At 41.5% G+C, this 18,910-nt stretch overlaps 1 protein-coding gene and 1 pseudogene across 10 annotated transcripts in view; both read left to right on the top strand.

Moving 5' to 3' along the window:
* The window catches only part of B3GALT1 (beta-1,3-galactosyltransferase 1), a 602,186-nt gene that overhangs the window by 496,281 nt on the left and 86,995 nt on the right, over positions 1-18,910 (top strand). The window lies entirely within an intron of this gene.
* LOC137225849 (coiled-coil domain-containing protein 117 pseudogene) lies at positions 4,514-5,061 on the top strand (annotated as a pseudogene).

Here is an 18,910-nt window from a genome sequence, read left to right as displayed (position 1 = left end):
AATAGAGGGACTTCTCAAGTCCAAAAGAGTGGGTTCAAATCCCATGTCTTCACCACTAACCGGCCATGTTATTTGGGTCAAGTTACTTATTTTCTTTAGTATCCCTCTCCTCATCTACAGTGTCAGACTGATAATAGTAATTGTTGTCCACTACCTCAGAGGAAATGGTAAAGAAGACATGGCTTCAAAGGGCCTGACACTCCATTAGCATTCACAAAATGTGAGCTGTTACTAGGTTGAGGGACATATTTGCTCTCGTGGCCGTTCAGTTCAGTGTAACAATGGGCTGTGTGTAATAGCATCCTAGTGTACCCATCCAGACAACATAGGCCAACTCTGCGACCCCCATGACCTCAGGAGACTAGAGAAGCAAGATCCACTATTTCTCAGAGCTGCCCTTCAGCAACCTCAAGTTTCTGACGGTATAGGTAGCTAGGTCACAGGCTTAGAAAAGAATGACCAGTTAAGTTTCGGGAAGGATGTGGCCTTCTCCATCGTAATCTTAGGACTGGACTGATCGCAATCTGAACATAAAGAGAGGGGTCCCCTTTCTTACCCAGGCCTTGAACATACAAAGGTCAGCCTGTGGTTGACTTGATTTGATCCCCTATTCACTTTGTAACTGTGGGGCAGGTCCAGGACCGGGATATCCAGGGTGCACGTTATAAAGCCAGCTTGTAATTCAGGCTGTGATTTCAGTCCCCTCAGATGAAGGGGAGGAGTAAATGCCCCAGCTCAGGCTTGAACAAGTCATGGCAGGTTCCGTCTTCATGATGCAGTGCTGTAACTCATCTGCTATTTGTCCCTCACCCTAATGAACACCAAACTCACTCAGAATATACCAAGGGAGAGTTTTTATTAAAGATAACATTAACAAAAAGGTTAGGCTCTCTTTCAGCACTGCAGACAATTACTGAAGTATATGAATTCAAATAGGAGCAGAATTATAATGGGTTTTTGCTTTCTTCGTCTTCCCAGTTTCCACCCTTTCCCTCCATTCCCAGCTCTGTCAAATAGGCCTGTAATGAGAGCATGTAGGGATGTCCCAGGAGCCCCTTTTAGAGAGCCCTTTGATGTATAGTCCAGTCCATCCAAGCATATCTAGTCTTGGATTATAATCACCTATGAACATCTCTGTCTGCCTCATTAGATCATAGCTCCTTAAAGATTGGGATCGTGTGTTTTCATCATTTTTTTTTAGCCTGGGCCCCACCCCTCCCTGCCTCAGCAACTGGCTCTGAGACATTCTGAGATGATCTCAGTGATAGGGATACAAAGGAAGGAAGGAAGCTGGGGAGGTGGGCTCAGCAGCCTGCAGCCTAGTGCTCCCTGGAGAGCAGGCTCATTGTTGGGGACACACCAGCAGCTCTGGTGAGCCAAGCAGTGACTCCAGTCCCCTGGGTGCCTTTGCTGCCTCTGTTCCTGTCCCCCAACACTGCTCTGCCCTCTCCCCAAACTCCAGCTCCGTCAGGTCTTCTGTCATCTCCTAACCTCTGTATAGTGGATTTTTTTCTGTGTGTCTCTTGGCATTAGTGCCTTCTTTGTGTGTCTCACGTCTAACCTCTTCGGGAGAGGATTTGATTCGTTTCATTATTACGCAGCTCTCACAGCAACTTAGCTCAGACGCCACAGGCCGGTCTAAAGATGCCCCGGCCCAGATCTCTGACCCAGTCAGCTGTGGTCCAGGAGAACTGTGTTACCTGAGACGAACATGTCCACCTGGGCCCAGTGCACTTGTGGGTACTCTGTACAGAGAGAAGTGTTAGGTGTGGTGGGTTCTCAGCCTTGCAGCACCTTTCCTCCAGAAAAGAAGCCCTCCAAAAATGTTTCCTGAATGGCCAACTAGCTCTGGGGGCTGGGCCTTTGCTTTAGGCAGAGCGAATAATAGCTTTTTTGAAAAGATGAGCACAAGAATTGCTAAATTCCAACATTGTGCAAGACACAAAGGAGAGAACAGTTGACTAAAATGTTGTCCCTATTCTCAAGGTGCCAGCAGACTAGTAGCAAAAGACAGATATGTAAGCCTCTAAGAGCAGCAGCAGATGACCATGGCTAAGAGTATGGGCTTTGGATATCAGTTCAAATCATAGGTCGTCTATTTACTAGCTGAGTGACCTTAACTTCCCTGCGTTTCAGTTTCCTCTGTTTCCTCATTTACAAAGTACAGCCTTGTACTGGGAATATACAGGGAGGGAAGAACGCCCAGCACACAGCCTAGTGCTTTGTGTAAAACTGGAATATGAGGATAGTATTACTAACTTGCATGAGGTTATAATACATAAATTTGGACGTAAATCACTTAGCTTGGCACACAGGGAAATCTTACTGAAGGATAGCCATCTGTTTTTCTAATGCAATGTAAATGTGAAAATCAAAGTATCCATAAAGTAGCACGGAAAGGAAAAAAAGGAGAAAACAGAGGTCAAAGAAGCCCCTACTGAGAGCTGGCTGTTTGGAGCAAGCCAGTAGTTGGCAGGGTCAAGGCTCAACCCCAGGAGCACAGTGGTGGTTTCTTTCCACTGTGCTATCCGGAGCTGCTGGCTTTTCTCCCCAAGCCGCCAGAAAGCAAGGAGCAACCACGTGGGGGAAACTGAGGCATGCCAGCATCCTCAGGACAACGGCAGCCCCATCTGTAATAAGCTACTCTGTTATCCTGCAAAATGCATATCCTGTTATAATGGGAGAGCTCAAAATGTCTAGAGATTTGCATTGATTTTGTGTCCATCTAGGGCTATTAGGGTGTTATTACAGCTGAGGCACCGTTTTGAGGGTTTGTTTACTTAAGTTGAACCACTCCTAGGAAAGCACAGTATGAAAAATACATGACTGTGCTCTTGGATTTATTCAGCTCAACTTTTTCTCTCATCACTGGACTCTGAACTCAAGTACTAGTTTGAAAGTCTAATTAATAGCCAAGAAGGTCATTAGAGAAGGACTTGAGAGTTCATTGAAGGATACAGCCATACTTAGTTTATGTCACACGAAAAATTAAACACAAAAGTAATAGCCACAAAGATTTGTTTTTGCTGTGTGATAGTCTTAGACCAGAGTGGGGAGACTTATACTTGTTTAAGCCTCTGATGAAAGTAGAAGATCCCCTTTCATAATAAATGAAGATAACTATTTTTGGACTAGAGGTCACAATTTATAATATTAACATGCCTGGCATTATGATGACAGTGGCACTTTTGTGAGTCACTGAGAGGATACGGACCCTGGGTATGGGAACGAGAATTGTGATGAATGCGGGAAGCTGGCTATCACGGCGGCACTTGTCCTCTGCAGTCATCAGGCCAACCTGCTACCCTGCAATATGATGAACAACGAGGTAATCAGGACATTGCTGTGCATTAACAGGACAAGATGCTCCTGCTAAAAATCAGGCCCACACCACCACAGTCACCCTTTTTTTCTGAGATTAAAATGAAATGCTGAATTTCAGTTCTTGTCATCTTCCTTTTCAGACATTTGGAAATTATCTTCTACTAGCAGACTTGTGCCTTTGGCTTCTCCAGTAGTTTCTTAAGCTACCTAATAAGTATAACTCTTATTTCTTATCATCTGTAAATTGGGATGCTTAATAAATTCCATATGATGATCATTTAACATTCTACAAAAGGAAAAAAAAAGGTGTCACCGTCGTCTTTGGCATTCATGATACAGTGTCTTTAACTGTATAAACGCTGTCTAAAGAGTTCATTCCATGCACTGGAGACAGGACTTAGGGCGCACATATTTGAACCTGGAGTGCAGCAGGGTGCTTCACAATTCAATATTATGTGTGCCTATTTGACCTTGAGTCCCCTGAGAACAGCCTCGGGTTGGTGGTGCATTCCTCAGCGACATTGTTCCAAGGCTCTAGATAACTTTTCCAAATGAAAAAATAGTAGAAAATAACGTAAAATAGTAAAACAGTGGTCATCTAGTGATCGTTTAGCCTGTTTTCAGCACCCTCTCTATAATATAAAGAAAGTTCCAGTTAAAAGTTCAGTAGCAGTTTTTTCTTCTGCAGCAAAAGATAGATTTTCAAACGATAGTTCTGGATTGATACAAAGCACCACTTCCCTCAGAACATTGTTGCTACTGTCATTATCAGGTCCTCCTGCCTTGGGGAAGCAGCATATGTAAATTTTAAAAGGAGCACATGTATCAAACTTAGAAATACAATGACAGGTTGAAGGTGTGTTGCTTGGAAGAATGCATTTCAGGGGAGCCGCGGGCGCCGCCTCCTCGTCTCCCCAGCCACGGCGGCGCTCTAAGGGCTCTTCAGTCGCCTCCCCCCTGGGCGGCGGCTCAGACTTCCTGCGGCCGCCGCCGGCTTTCCTAAGCCGGGCCTTCCCGCTGGGACCGGAGGCGCCGGGCTGGCCCCGCAGTCGGGGCCCCAAGCAGCCCGGGCGGGAGCGGGGTGAGCCGATGTGTTTCAGTTCACCGCAGTTCACCGTAGAAAGAAACACAAGCGAGAGGAGGATTGTCCAGTAAGAAAGAAGAGGCTATAACTGAAGCAGAGCTCTGTGCTGGTCCTAATGACTGGATTCTTTGTGCACGTCAGGATATAGAGGGTCATGGAGTAAATCCGTGCACTAGTGGCCTTTCTGCACCTGGCATGTTAGTTGTTATTTGTGAAGAGATGAATCAGACGACAGGAGGACCACAGTGTGAAGTTGCCCGAAGGAGGCTTCAGGAAATTGAGGACAGAATAACTGATGAAGATGAACTTGAAGCTGACAGAAATATTAACCGTCTTCCCAGGCTTGTCCTTCCTGATACCATGAAAACAGGTTTGAAGAGGGAATTTGATGAAGTCTTTACAAAGAAAATGATTGAGTCCGTGAGCCGTCCTTCAGGGAGCTTGTGCTCTGGAAGCCTCTCCCTGAACTCCTTTCTGCTAAAGCCGTCATCTAATGCTAAGAACTGCGTAGGAGAGAGCCAAACTAAGTGTGCAGCTGCTGGCACTGTCTTCCCTCAAAGAACTGAACTGTTCTTAGAACCTCGCAGACAGGGTTGCCTGTTTACAATAGTTTGGAGACAGCTGCTTGCACAGAAGAAGAGATGGAACTCTAGAAGCCAGTTTCTACACCAAAGTTGTCAAATTTAGAAGGCTTATGTGTTCAGTCATGAGCCTGCTTGTACAGTATAGGGACTTGAAAGTTTTGAAATGGGTGTAATATCTCCACCTGTGATTTGGGATGGGACTCTCATTTGGGGTAGCCATTTCTTGAATTCAACTTTTTGCCAAGGAAACTTGTCTCAAGGGAAAAGCAGTTTTCTAGGGGGCTTATTAAAGGAATAAGGAGTACATTCTGCAAAGTCAAGTGTAGAAGCTATATGTGTAAGCATGACTTCTAAGTCATCTGTCACATTGTCTAAATCATTCAGATACTTGAGTTGAAAAAGATGCATTAAGAAAGTAGGATGCTCTCCTACTACGGGTACCCTGGCAGTCGAGCCACAGCTTCATCTGTAGACGTGAGCTCTGTTTACAGTGGTGACTATATATCATTGGGGGGAAGGAGGAAGAAGGCAGTAGTTTAAGCCTATGCTGGGGAATTTAACAGAGGCTCTGAAACCTGTATATCAGTTGTCAATTCAGTGTAGCTGTATTGATTAAATAGCCAGTAGCATTGTGGCTCCCCTCTTTGCCTCTGATAATGCAACGAAAAATACAAAGAAAAGGTTTTTCCTTCGAGGCTTTTTTGCCTTGTGCTACCATCGCTCCTTGGTTTCCCTTCCAAAATCGATAAGCCCAGCTATTTAGTAATGTTTACAGCTTAATTAACCTTGAGTGATAGTTTAAAAGATTGTGAGGTAAGCCATGTGCGAATGGGCTCTGGGAGAAGCATCCCTCAGGTAATCCTGGGGCGGTGCTGTATCAGCTAAGCCCAGCATATAAATTCTGTAGTTAAAAAAAAGCAAGTTGAGTTGTTTAATGTTAATTTAGAAAACAGTGACTGAATAATTAGCTGAGCACATATGGGCAAGTGACATTGAGATTTACTGAGATAGCCAACTTGCCTGTTGTTTCAACTGTTGTGCAGTAAGCCTAAAAGTTAGCAGAGGGCTTCCCTGGTGGCGTAGTGGTTGAGAGTCCGCCTGCCGATGCAGGGGACACGGGTTCGTGCCCCGGTCCGGGAAGATCCCACATGCCGCGGAGCGGCTGGGCCCGTGAGCCATGGCCGCTGAGCCTACGCGTCCGGAGCCTGTGCTCCGCAACGGGAGAGGCCACAACAGTGAGAGGCCCGCGTACCACAAAAAAAAAAAAAAAGAAAAAAAATGTTAGTAGAAAACACCTTCCTGCTAGCAGGAAATCTTCATCTTGAGGACCTTACCCAGGCTCAAGGTGTCCTCTGAGGGTAACCAGGATTGAAGTTCTTTATTTCTCAGGAAGAGCTCTTCTGCGTGGCAAGGACTCGGTAGTACAAAGTAAAATGACAGTTCCTTTAGTGCTACAGAATATCCACTATAACTTGTTAAATGAGTGTAATATTAGCCCTTGTATCAGACAACGGGAGACCACCCCAGTTCCTTCTGTTTTGCTTTCTGGGTTTCTTTTGCCTTTGTAGGAATCAGACACCTTGTGTAGAAAACATGGTTTGTGCCAAGCAGAGGTAACTTTAGGCGACAGCTCCCAGGCAATTTTGAAACCCATGCCGAAGTCCCTCTCCTTGTTACAGATGGCATAGAAGTCACAGGTCTGTTAACTGGACTGCTTCTTCTCCTGCCTGTTGTTCCTGCTTTCTCTATTTCTGTCTTGATAGTCAGGAAAAGATTTGATGTTTCATATTTAAACAAAATAATGTCTGCACAGCAAAATTATTCAAACTGCAAACCAGTATTGAAACCAGTTGGAAACCAGCTAATAGTTTCTTAATCTCAGATTTAGAGATGAATGTAAACTGTATTCTGTTGAAATGTGCAAGTGTTTGATGCATGCTGTTTAAAAAACTCCTGCCCCTAGGTCCTTGTTAATGGGACCAACTTCTAAACTTTGTAGCCTTAAAGAAATCTCTACTCTAAAATGTTTATTCTGCTACAGCTCAAAAGCATGGAGTGACTGCCTGGAATTTGGAGTTAATCCCAGTGTTCAGGTGAAGGAGAGGTGACAGCTTTCCAAAGAAGGACCCAAACACACTAACACTGTCTTCTACAGAGATTGTTGGGCAGGCCTGGGATCCAGGTCAGTGAACAGGAGGAAGGAAGAGCTCTGAAACAAGGCTCTGAAACCACGGGTATATGTAGGAGAGAACTAACAAGATTCTGTTAATTAAGAGCTAAGCAGAACTTGTTTCACGAGTCCTTTTATCTGACATGATCATTATTTCTGCAGGAAACATGCATGCTCAATGCTCCTTTTTAAACTTTATCTTGCATATGTTTGTACAAAAATTGTCTTCTTCATCCTTGTGATGCTTATTCATCTGAGCTGTCTCCACAGTCCCCATGCCTCTGCTTTGTTTTTCTTTTGTAGAGGAAGGCTTTTGCTTTTGCCGTAAGGTTTCCCTAGGGAATTGACAGGTCTGGTCATTTCGTACAGCGTTTGCGCATGGATCAAACAGTGGCTTACTGTGCTAACATGTGAAAAGAAAAAATTATCTAAGGCAGGTGAGCTTTAATGAACAAATGTATATTTTCTCTGGGCTTGATTAGGATGCGTGTGGTTTTGTTTTGTTTTTTAAATTAATACGAAGAAAGTTAAGTCCAGTTCGCACAGATATTAATCAAATAAAAATTGCTACTCATTCTTGAAAAGGTGCAATTGTAAAATTTTAAAAATAAGTGGAGTGGAGGCTAGAACCATGAGAAAACTGTTTACCAGCAGGTTCGTTAATTATTTTGGATCTGGAACTTGGTTTTGTTTTTTAATAGTAATAAGAATGGTGGAGTACTAGGAAAGTTGCGGAAGATGCTGTTTCACGTTAAAATGAGAATCTGGTGTTTCTGTATTTTATTGTTTTCAGTAAAATTTCTTAAGTGTTTTGGGAAGAAAAGAATGCATTTCAAGTCAGTGGATTCACATTTACCTTTTCTCTGTATATGTATTTATTTAATTTTACCCATTCTTATGGTGGTGTTTTGTGATACTATAAATCAAGGTTTTTTCCATCGTCCACCAGATGTTTAAGGGGAAGTAGAAGCAACAGAAAGGAGAGATGTTTGAAAGAGATCTTGTATGGTTACCCAAGGCAGTGAACCAGGACTTCATAGATTTGTAACGAGCCAAGGCAAGCGAAACCCCTGCTATTTCACAAGCATCCTTCTGGTTCTTTCATCAGAGGTTCAAGTCTTTTCGAAGCAGTGAAGTTTCGAAGCAAGTCTTTTCGAATCTGGAAATAAAGATAAGAAATTGATTCACCCACCTTCACAGGTTCAAAAGTCTCTGACTCCTACACATGCATTCAACCAAGACATTTAATCTACAGGTATTTAAGAATGGGGTCAGATCTCATGGTCCCTCATGTCTATGAAATATCCAAGTTCTAAACAGGCTGCCTCTTGTCCATTGATGCCTCCCCACCACAATGTCTAGCACATAGTAGGTACAAAATACATGTTAGTTGAATCAACTTGGAATTTTGAGGGAGTGAGGAAGTCCAGATTTGAAAGGAAAATTATCAGCATTTGTTGTTTGTAGATTTTCTGATGATGCCCATTCTAACTGGTGTGAGGCGATACCTCATTGTAGTTTCGATTTGCATTTCTCTAATAATTAGTGATGTTGAGCAGCTTTTCATGTGCTTCTTGGCCATCTGTATGTCCTCTTTGGAGAAATGTCTGTTTAGGTCTTCTGCCCATTTTTTAATTGGGTTGTTTGTTTTTTAAATATTGAGCTGCATAAGCTGTTTATATATTTTGGAGATTAATCCTTTGTCCGTTGATTCGTTTGTAAATATTTTCTCCCATTCTGAGGATTGTGTTTTATTTTCTTTATGGTTTCCTTTGCTGTGCAAAAGCTTTTAAGTTTCATTAGGTCCCATTTGTTTATTTTTGTTGTTATTTCCATTACTCTAGGAGGTGGATCAAAAAAGATCTTGCTGTAATTTATGTCAAAGAGTGTTCTTGGGCTTCCCTGGTGGCACAGTGGTTGAGAGTCCGCCTGCCGATGCAGGGGACACGGGTTCGTGCCCCGGTCCGGAAAGATCCCACATGCCGTGGAGCGGCTGGGCCTGTGAGCCATGGCCACTGAGCCTGCACGTCCAGAGCCTGTGCTCTACAACGGGAGAGGCCACAACAGTGAGAGGCCCGCGTACCGCAAAAAAAAAAAAGTGTTCTTCCTATGTTTTCCTCTAAGAGTTTAATAGTGTCTGGCCTTACATTTAGGTCTCTAATCCATTTTCAGTTTATTTTTGTGTATGGTGTTAGGGAGTGTTCTAATTTCATTCTTTTACATGTAGCTGTCCAGTTTTCCCAGCACCACTTATTGAAGAGACTTTCTTTTCTCCATTGTATATCCTTGCCTCCTTTGTAATAGATTAGTTGACCATAGATGGTGGGCTTTCTGTCTCTGGGCTTTCTATCTTGTTTCATTGATCTATATTTCTGTTTTTGTGCCAGTACCATATTGTCTTGATTACTGTAGCTTTGTAGTATAGTCTGAAATCAGGGCGTCTGATTCCTCCAACTCTGTTTTTTTCCCCTCAAGACTGCTATGGCTATTTGGGGTCTTTTGTGTCTCCATCCAGATTTTAAGATTTTTTGTTCTAGTTCTGTAAAAAACGCCATTGATAGTTTGATAGGGATTGCATTGAATCTGTAGATTGCTTTGGGTAGTATAGTCATTTTCACAGTGATGATTCTTCCAATCCAAGAACATGGTATATCTCTCCTTCTGTTTCTATCATCTTTAATTTCTTTCATCAGTGTCTTATAGTTTTCTGCATACAGGTTTTTTGTCTTCCTAGGTATTTTCGTCTTTTTGTTGCAGTGGTAAATGGGAGTGTTTCCTTAATTCCTCTTTCAGATTTTTCATCATTAGTTTATAGGAATCCAAGAGATTTCTGTGCATTAATTTTGTATCCTGCAACTTTACCAAATTCATTGATTAGCTCTAGTAGTTTCCTGGTGGCATCTTTAGGATGCTCTGTGTATAGATTCATGTCATCTGCAAACAGTGACACTTTTACTTCTTTTCCGATTTGTATTCCTTTTATTTCTTTTTCTTCTCTGATTGCCGTGGCTAGGACTTCCAAAACTATGTTGAGTAATAGTGGCGAGCATGGACATCCTTGTCTTGTTCCTAATCTTAGAGGAAATGCTTTCAGTTTTTCACCATTGAGAATGATGTTTGCTGTGGGTTTGTCATATATGACCTTTATTATGTTGAGGTGGGTTCCCTCTATGCCCATTTTCTGGAGAGTTTTTATCATAAATGGGGGTTGAATTTTGTCAAAAGCTTTTTCTGCACTATTGAGATGATCATATGGTTTTTCTTCTTCAATTTGTTAATATGGTGTATCACATTGATTGATTTGCATATATTGAAGAATCCTTGCATCCCTGGGATAAATCCCACTTGATCATGGTGTATTATCCTTTTAATGTGTTGTTGCATTCTGTTTGCTAATATTTTGTTGAGAATTTTTGCATCTATATTCATCAGTGATATTGGTCTGTAATTTTCTTTTTTTGTAGTATCTTTGTCTGGTTTTGGTATCAGGGTGACCGTGGCCTCATAGAATGAGTTTGGGAGTGTTCCTTCCTCTGCAATTTTTTGGAAGAGTTTGAGAAGGATGGGTGTTAGCTCTTCTCTAAATGTTTGATAGAATTCACTTGTGAAGCCATCTGGTCCTGGACTTTTCTTTGTTGGAAGGTTTTTAATCACAGTTTCAATTTCATTACTTGTGATTGGTCTGTTTATATTTTCTGTTTCTTCCTGGTTCAGTCTTGGAAGGTTATACCTATCTAAGAATTTGTCCATTTCTTCCAGGTTGTCTATTTTATTGGCATAGAGTTGCTTGTAGTAGTCTCTTAGGATGCTTTGTATTTCTGCGGTGTCTGTTGTAACTTCTTTTTCATTTCTAATTTTATTGATTTGAGTCCTTTCCCTCTTTTTCTTGATGAGTCTGGCTAATGCTTTATCATTTTGTTTATCTTCTCAAAGAACCAGCTTTTAGTTTTATTGATCTTTGCTATTGTTTTCTTTGTTTCTATTTCATTGATTTCTGCTCTGATCTTTATGATTTCTTTCATTCTACTAACTTTGGGTTTTGTTTGTTTTTCTTTATGTAGCTCCTTAAGGTGTAAGGTTAGATCGTTTATTTGACATTTTTCTTGTTTCTTGAGGTAGGACTGTATTGCTATAAACTTCCCTCTTAGAACTGCTTCTGCTGCATCCCATAGGTTTTGGATCATTGTGTTTTCATTGGCATTTGTCTCTAGGTATTTTTTGATTTCCTCTTTGATTTCTTCAGTGTTCTCTTGGTTATTTAGTAACGTATTATTTAGCCTCCATGTGTTTGTGTTTTTTATTTTTTTCCGTGTAATTCAGTTCTAATCTCATAGTATTGTGGTCAGAGAAGATGCTTGATATGATTTCAATTTTCTTAAATTTACTGAGGCTTGATTTGGGACCCAAGGTATGGTCTATACTGGAGAATGTTCCATGCGCACTTGAGAAGAAAGTGTAATCTGCGGGTTTTGGATGGAATGTCCTATACATATCAATTAAATCTATCTGGTCTATTGTGTCATTTAGAGCTTGTTTTTCCTTATTAGTTTTCTGTTTGGATGATCTGTCTATTGGTGAAAGTGAGGTGTTAAAGTCCGCCACTATTATTGTGTTACTGTCGATTTCCTCCTTTATAGCTGTTAGCAGTTGCCTTATGTATTGAGGTGCTCCTATGTTGGGTGCATATATAATTGTTATATCTTCTTCTTGGATTGATCCCTTGATCATTATGTAGTGTTCTTCCTTGTCTCTTGTAACATTCTTTATTTTCCTTCTTCTTCTTCTCCAGCCTTCTTTTGATTTCTATTTGCGTGGAATATCTTTTTCCATCCCCTCACTTTCAGTCTGTATGTGTCCCTAGGTTTGAAATCGGTCTCTTGTAGACAGCATATATATGGGTCTTGTTCTTGTGTCCATTCAGCGATCCTGTGTCTTTTGGTTGGAGCATTTAATCCATTCACGTTTAAGGTAATTACTGGTATGTGTGTTCCTATTACCATTTTATTAATTGTCTTGGTTTTTTTTTTTTTTTTTTTTTTGGTAAGTCCTTTTCTTCTTTTGTGTATCCCACTTAGAGAAGTTCCTTTAGCATTTTTCTTTTTCTTTTTTTGCGGCACGCAGTCCTCTCACTGCTGTGGCCCCTCCCACCATGGAATACAGGCCCCGGACGCGCAGGCCCAGCGGCCACGGCCCACACGCCCAGCCGCTCCGTGGCACACAAGATCCTCCCGGACTGGGGCACGAACCCACGTCCCCCGCATTGGCGGGCGGACCCCCAACCACTGCACCACCAGGGAAGCCCCTAGCATTTTTTGTAGAGCTGGTTTGGTGGTGCTGAATTCTCTTAGCTTTTGCTTGTCTGTAAAGCTTTGGATTTCTCCGTCGAATCTGAATGAGATCCTTGCTGGGTAGAGTAATCTTGGTTGTAGATTCTTCGCTTTCATCACTTTAAATATGTCATGCCACTCCCTTCTGGCTTGTAGCATTTCTGCTGAGAAATCAGCTGTTAACCTTATGGGAGTTCCCTTGTATGTTACATGTTGTTTTACCCTTGTTGCTTTCAATAATTTTTCCTTGTCTTTAATTTTGCCAATTTGATTACTGTGCGTCTCGGTGTGTTTCTCCTTGTGTTTATCCTGCCTGGGACTCTCTGCACTTCCTGTACTTGGGTGGTTATTTCCTTTCCCATGTTAGGGAAGTTTTCAACTATAATCTCTTCGAATATTTTCTCGGGTCGTTTCTCTCTCTCTTCTCCTTCTGGGACCCATATAATGTGAATGTTGTTGCATTTAACATTGTCCCAGAGGTCTCTTAGGCTGTCTTCATTTCTTTTCATTCTTTTTTCTTTATTCTGTTCCACAGCAGTGAATTCCACCATTCTGTCTTCCAGGTCACTTATCTGTTCTTCTGCCTCAGGTGTTCTGCTGTTGATTGCTTCTAGTGTATTTTTCATTTCAGTTATTGTATTGTTCATCTCTGTTTATTTGTTCTTTAATTCTTCTAGGTATTTGTTAGACATTTCTTGCATCTTCTCGATCTTTGCCTCCATTCTTTTTCTGAGGTCCTGGATCATCTTCACTCTCATTTTTCTGAATTCTTTTTCTGGAAGGTTGCCGATCTACAATTCATTTAGTTGTTTTTCTGGGGTTTTATCTTTTTCCTTCATCTCGTACATAGCCCTCTACCTTTTCATCTGGTCTGTCTTTCTGTGAATGTGGTTTTTGTTCCATAGCCTACAGGATTGTAGTTCTTCTTGCTTCTGCTGTCTGCCCTCTGGTGGAAGAGGCTATCTAAGAGGCTTGTGCAAGTTTTCTGATGGGAGGGACTGGTGGTGGGTAGAGCTGGGTGTTGTTCTGGTGGGCAGAGCTAAGTAAAACTTTGTTTGCCTGCTGATGGGTGGGGCTGGGTTCCTTCCCTGTTGGTTGTTTGGCCTGAGGTGACCCAACACTGGAGACTTCCCGGATCTTTGGTGGGGCTAATGGTGAACTCTGGTAGGGTTCACACCAAGGAGTACTTCCCAGAACTTCTGCTGCCAGTGTCCTTGTCCCCACGGTGAGCCACAACCACCCCCCGCCTCTGCAGGAGACCCTCCAACACTAGCACGTAGGCCTGTCTCCTATGGGGTCACTGCTCCTTCCCCTGGGTCCCGGTGCGCACACTACTTCGTGTGTGCCCTCCAAGAGTGGAATCTCTGTTTCCCCCAGTCCTGTCAAAGTCCTGCAATCAAATCCCACTAGCCTTCAAAGTCTGATTCTCTAGGAATTCCTCCTCCCGTTGCTGGACCCCCAGGTTGGGAAGCCTGATGTGGGGCTCAGAACCTTCACTCCAGTGGGTGGACTTCTGTGGTATAAGTGTTCTCCAGTTTGTGAGTCACCACCCAGCAGTTATGGGATTTGATTTTATTGTGATTGCGCCCCTCCTACCATCTCATTGTGGCTTCTCCTTTGTGGGGTATCTTTTTTGATGAGTTCCAGTGTCTTCCTGTCGATGATTGTTCAGCAGTTAGTTGTGATTCCAGTGCTCTCGCAAGAGGGAGTGAGAGCATGTCCTTCTACTCTGCCATCTTGAACCAATCTCAGCGGCATGAAGGCTTCTGTTGTTGTGGCACATGGGCTCAGTAGTTGTGGCTCACAGGCTCTAGAGCGCAGGCTTAGTAGTTGTGGCGCACAGGCTTAGTTGCTCCACAGCATGTGGGATCTTCCTGGACCAGAGCTGAATCCGTGTCCCCTGCACTGGCAGGTGGATTCTTAACCACTTTGCCCCCAGGGAAGCCCCCAAAATGTTTTATTTTTATTCTCTACAGTTCTTAGCATAACATGTCACTTGATATTTAATTGAAATGAAAATTATGATTTAAAATATCTTCATGTAAATCCATTAAAACAGTATCAATACTTATCAGTACATGAAATTCACATTACTAGATCATGAATATGGCATTTGAGATGAGAACAATTCCTCTTCCACTCCATTCCTTTGTAGTTGCAATTATCTTTTGAGAGGAAATGTACCATCCCCTTGACAATGCTGAGATTATAACTTCAGAAATTTCCAAAGGAATGAAAATGGATCTTTTTCCTCTGGAGCAGGCCACTTCTTCTGCCTCTCAGGTCAACCCAATGCCCTAGGAGTCTTAAGACATTTTTAAAGAAAGAAATGGCTTTGCGAATATAAAGGAAGTCTGAACTGAAAAAAACCTAATGAAGAGGTTAAATTTAATAAGACAGCTATTTCTTGCTAAATGATTTATGTGCTGATTGGGCTGATGCCCCTTCACAAGTAGAGTGTGAGATGTGTCCAGGCTCCTTTGTGAAGAATGAACTCCACCACATTTTCCTTGAGAGGCAAGAGAGGAACTTAGGTTGAGCATTTGGTGTGAAGGATTTCGGAAGTGGCTCAATTTAGCTAACTTAAGATTGAAATAGTGAGAAAACCAGTAAGATCCCAAAGGGAAAATTCTTTCTTCTGTAAAAACTCATCTTTTGCCCCCAAAATGCTTGCTTTGTAGTACAGAAGGAACTCTTGGAGCTGTGATTTTAAATCAGTTGCTATCATTCTTGCCCAGAGGGCAAGAATAAACCTGAAACTCATCAGCCATGTAGTAAAATTACATCTGTTAATAAAATGCATTTTTTCTTCGTAGAAAGTACTACTATATGTTCTGTAAGTGATCTCTAGATTTCATAATAATTATTCTGCATTTATGGTTAAAACAATTAAAAACACTTATCAAGTACCTAGGATGTATACAGAATGATACTAGGTATTATGAAAATATCATACGTGGACAACCCTACAGACTCTTGTCTTGAAATATAAAATAAATGCTGAAAATATTCATAAAAGTAAAGATTGGGGAAACTAATATCTTCTTTCTACTTTTGGTTGCCTTTTTCTATTACTAGTGATAGGAAGGGCATAAAGGAACAACTTTGGTTTAATAAGCTTATCAATAAAAAAGTAAGTAAACATTTTGGAATGTACATAACAGCTGCATGTTTTAAACAAAGTAGACAGCATCTTTTGAGACAAGAGAGAAGCCAAATTATGATCTGTTCTTCCTTCTCAATAGTCTATGTCCAACAGAGGCATTTTGAGAACTCTAGTAAACTATTCAGGTATGAAAATAGAAGCTAGTGTATTTGTGTTAATGGAAAAAAAAAAAGAAAGAAAGGCTTTTGATCACTGGATTCGTCTCTAGCCCCTAAAGAAAGGTACTAAACAGTGTTAAGAGTAACAAAGGAAAATATGAGCTGCAAGCACGTCCTTGAAGACAAAGTCCTGATGAGTTTTCATACAAGACCAAAGGTTTGGGATAGAACGCAGCCAAGAGTCATTTACATGGAAGTGGAAGAGATGCTTTTGAAATGAAATCACTCTAGCTTAAAAGTTATAGAATAGGGGCTTCCCTGGTGGCGCAGTGGTTGAGAGTCCGCCTGCCGATGCAAGGGACATGGGTTCGTGCCCCGGTCTGGGAAGATCCCACATGCCGCGGAGCGGCTGGGCCCGTGAGCTGTGGCCGCTGAGGCTGTGCGTCCGGAGCCTGTGCTCCGCAACGGGAGAGGCCACAGCAGTGAGAGGCCCTCGTACCGCAAAAAAAAAAAAAAAAAAAAAAAAAGTTATAGAATATAAAAGACTCAATTTTTAAGTGTTATGAGAAGAGATACTTTGCATTTATACGTACAATTACCTCAGTTTTCAACAGCAAGGGAAAAGTTTCCTTTTTTAGGTGTAAGAGCTCCAAATAGCCTTGTAGTCTACATTAAATGTCCAGTGCCCCTTTCCTTCACAAAACTCCTCTGGTTCATTTAAGTCACTGAATTCCAAATCTTCATTGGGGTACCAGAATTAGTCCCCATTATTATATTCATAAATTAATCCTAAATAGATTATAATACTTCAAAGTTGGCTTCTCATTTTCCCTTTTAATTCTACAGTATAGTTGATACTTTTCACTAGAGTTATTAATAATATTAAAATATTGGGTAGCAGTTGCCTGCACAGCTGAGGAGGAAGTGCATACCCAGGCATGCGCATGCAGATGCATAGTGAAACCCAAAGACATGATTGGGTTAGTCTCAGAAATAATCCTACCCTGTTATTGTTTTATAAAGGCCTAAATTAGGTTGGCATAAATACAAAAAAAGCATTCATTTTTATTTATGCATCTTGAATATGCTTTTATGAATATGTCAAATGAACATATTTTGAGAGTTTAATGTATTTTATAATTCTATTCCTAGATAAACATACTCTTGAGAAAAAAAAAGAGAAATAATTATTCCTTGATTCATTCCAAATTAGCTGAAGGGACCAAAACATAACAAAGCAAATAATGAATGCAAATAAGGAAAGACTCCCCGTATTGCTTTCCTTCAGCCCCAGATTTATTAGAACATGAATATATGAAAATAAGTAATGGCTTTCTACACAGATCTTTTTTTTTTTTTTTTTTTGTGGTACGCGGGCCCCTCACTGCTGTGGCCTCTCCCGTTGCGGAGCACAGGCTCCGGACGCGCAGGCTCAGTGGCCATGGCTCACGGGCCCAGCCGCTCTGTGGCATGTGGGATCTTCCCAGACCGGGGCACGAACCCGTGTCCCCTGCATCGGCAGGCGGACTCTCAACCACTGCGCCACCAGGGAAGCCCTCTACACATATCTTGATCCATGCTGGTGGACTGACTGCTTGGGTGTCCCCAAGGGAAGCCTTGGTAGTCTGAGCTTTACAAAGACCAGAAAAAGCAAGTAGGGATATTATAGTCGTTTGGGCTGTCTCTTTAGATACCTGCTAACTTGCCAGGTTAAGGAGAAAAATGAACAATTCACTTAAAGGTGGCCTTAATTAGGTAAATTTCATTTAAAGTATCTTTTCAAAAGATACTTTTTTGTATGAGAGAAGTTTATTAATCTTTATGGCTCTAACGAGGAAGGTCTTTGTTAAATATATGAAGAAACTTGTAGACACTGTAGTAATATATTCACTCCATGTCTTCCAGAAACCAAAATCTTTATTCTGAATAGTAGGATTGGGTTTCTTTGCATCTGGTTGGAGGTGTTTTGTTTTGTTTTGTTTTGTTTTGTTTTCCTTAAATGAAATCGTCATCATGGTCTGAAAACTGGTGGGCAAAGGACCTCCCCACTCAGGATTTACGACGTTACCCTCTGATGAAAACCTACTAACTTGCGTGGCATGTCCACTCTAGGTTAGAGGATATGGAATGATGGTGCGATTACAAATTCCACTCATAGGAAAGGCAATTATTTTGATGACAGGAACACGTTTATTCTCAAAGATATCAGAACATAAATTAAAATGTTAGATACTCAAGCTGACACCTGGAAAAATAAAGGTTTTTCCCAGTGTGTATGGTAGATATTTGCCTCTGATAAATTCATAAAATGCATCTTTTTCTTAGTGTTGTCACCAGCAACTCTCCCAGACACCTGAAATTTCCCTGCTTTTAAAATGCACTTAAGGTTACGTGAGGTATATGAGAGACATTTGGAAATTGCAACGTTTGGAAGTAGTTGATAGTGATTGTGTGGAGATTCTAACAATAGCCAAGGTGCCTTTGGATCCTATTTGCTTTTACTAATGCCTTGATCATAAATTAGAGTCTTGTTACATTTGCTATTCCATTTAGGAAATTGTTGCTTAACAGGACCCTAGTCAGCTTAGAAAGGTAATATACTTCCAGAATTGCCTAATTTTCTCACCTTCAAAGGATTAGCTAATATAAGAACTTTTTCTGTTGACTCTATCTTTAAAGAGCTAGGTGGCAGTAGAGAAAAAAATTGTATTTGGAATTGCACTGAGTTAGTTGGATTCTCCTGAGGGTGTGCCCGTTGGATAGGCAGTCTAGCAGCTCTGGGGATCCCAGGCCAGCCCCAGTAGAGGCAAAAAAAAAGCCTCTGAGCTCCAAGACCTTGTAAATTGTCACTTTAGGCTGCACAAATCCTGGAGAGTACAGATGTGATATACTTCAAGAAATAAGTCTAGATCGAGACCCCAGCCCCTGCAGGTACCTTCCGCTCTCCTCCAAGACTAAGTAAGAAAGAATAGAATCGGTTGCTGAATTTCCTAAATCTCAGTGCCTTCTTTTTTCTCTGTTTTGAATTTAATTTTCATCTTTTAAAACGTTATATGCAGTAAGATTCACTCTCTGGCATATATTTTTATGAGTTTTGACAAACGCAGAGTCATATAACCACCACCACGATTAAGATACAGAATAGTTCCATCATTCT

This window comes from Pseudorca crassidens, chromosome 6 (assembly GCF_039906515.1).
Source record: "Pseudorca crassidens isolate mPseCra1 chromosome 6, mPseCra1.hap1, whole genome shotgun sequence".
NCBI classification, from domain to species: Eukaryota; Metazoa; Chordata; class Mammalia; order Artiodactyla; family Delphinidae; genus Pseudorca; species Pseudorca crassidens.
This window is presented reverse-complemented; position numbering and strand designations above follow the sequence as displayed.